This window comes from Clupea harengus, chromosome 23, assembly GCF_900700415.2.
Source record: "Clupea harengus chromosome 23, Ch_v2.0.2, whole genome shotgun sequence".
NCBI lineage: Eukaryota > Metazoa > Chordata > Actinopteri > Clupeiformes > Clupeidae > Clupea > Clupea harengus.
In genome coordinates this window covers 24,805,419-24,807,264 of record NC_045174.1, presented here as the reverse complement: position 1 = coordinate 24,807,264, position 1,846 = coordinate 24,805,419, and the positions used below count along the sequence as shown (strand labels likewise).

Here is a 1,846-nt window from a genome sequence, read left to right as displayed (position 1 = left end):
CTCATCAGATTGCATCCTTCCAGTAGGGATAGCTAACGTTAAACATCGGCGTCGATTCGCCAATGTAACCGAAGACGGTTAATGTTATCCGACGCACATTGATGATACACGGCCCATACACACTTACAATGCGTCTTCAATGCCAGATGATGCAGTTAGTTGACTAATTCATGATTTGTGTAACAGTAATGTTTATGTTGACTTCTCCTTGACTGGGAATTCCACACGTAAGAATTCCCTGGAAAGCTCCAGCACGCTGATTGCCGTAAGCACCTTGACGTTAATGTTTGTCGGCACACTGTGACATTAGGTAAGACGGACCGAGAGGCTGAAAGCGTTTATTTTTTTGTGTTAGTTGGAGAATGCTAGTGGCAGTTTCACTGAGCTTTTGGTCGTTGAGTTTATTTACAAGCTTACTGTTATCTTTCCACCATTAGCTAGCCTTAATCCAGGCTTTGTGTTTGAGGTTAAGGTTAAGTTACTTCAGTGAAGTTGCATCTGTTTAGAGCGGAACCAACAACAACATCACAACCACCGCCGCCTTAGATGCGCCGGAGAATCAGAGTGCGTTTCATGTGTGAGTTGGCCTAATTGTAATTCGGAAGGAATTTCGTAAATGAATGAGAATCAACAACGGTCTTGTTTACTGGCCGTAGACACGCCGTCTGTGCTGTGGAGAGGAGAGTCTGGTTGGGATTCTTTCCAGAGGGGAATCAAACCAGTCACCTACACATGTCACCTGCATGGTCTTAACAAATCTCTCTATCTCTCTCACACACACACACACACACACGCATCCCACATACATGTACACTTTCTGTTTCTATGTGCGTGTGCAGAGCACATCGGTAGGACGTGAAATTCTAAAACAAGGTTCGTTCAGGAATGTGCAGAATTGTCACTGCCAGGGGCCAGGATAGGCACTGTTTGTGTGTGTGTGTGTGTGTGTGTGTGTGTGTGTGTGTGTGTGTGTAGGGGCCAGGATAGGCACTGTGTGGGTGTGTGTGTGTGTGTGTGTGTAGGGGCCAGGATAGGCACTCTGTGTGTGTGTGTGTGTGTGTGTGTGTGTGTGTGTGTGTGTGTGTGTGTGTAGGGGCCAGGATAGGCACTCTGTGTGTCGGGGCCAGGATAGGCACTCTGTGTGTGTGTGCAGGGGCCAGGATAGGCACTCTGTGTGTGTGTGTGTGCAGGGGCCAGGATAGGCACTCTCTGTGTGTGTGTGTGTGTGTGTAGGGGCCAGGATAGGCACTCTGTGTGTGTGTGTGTGTGTGTGTGTGTAGGGGCCAGGATAGGCACTGTGTGTGTGTGTGTGTGTGTGTGTGTGTGTGTGTGTGTGTGTGTGTGTGTGTAGGGGCCAGGATAGGCACTGTGTGTGTGTGTGTGTAGGCCCTAATACTTTGTGTGTGTGTGTGTGTGTGTGTGTGTGTGTGTGTGTGGGCCCTAATACTTTGTGTGTGTGTGTGTGTGTGTGTGTGACACAGACACACACACAGACACACACACAGACACAGACACACACAGACACACACACACACACACACACACACACACACACACACACACACACACACACACGGGTTAGGGTCAGTGTGGATATGGAAGTGTATCATTAATAAGGGCCCTATGGAAGTCTATGACAGACACACAAACACACACACACACACAGACACACACACACACACACACACACACACACACACACACACTTGGGTTAGGGTCAGTGTGGATATGGAAGTGTATCATTAATAAGGACCCTATGGAAGTGTGTCATTAACGGCTGTTTTTATCAAATTTGTTTTTAGCCAATGAGTTTTGTCATGATGAGTTTTGTAGTTGTGACACTACA

At 47.5% G+C, this 1,846-nt stretch overlaps 1 protein-coding gene across 1 annotated transcript in view; it reads left to right on the top strand.

The window, feature by feature from the left end:
• Positions 1-1,846, top strand: part of sh2b1 (SH2B adaptor protein 1) — a 16,422-nt gene continuing 14,576 nt past the window's right edge. Inside the window, exon 1 of the mRNA XM_031560733.2 lies at positions 1-310. The gene's annotated coding sequence lies outside the window, so the exon portion shown is untranslated. The remainder of the gene's footprint in view (positions 311-1,846) is intronic.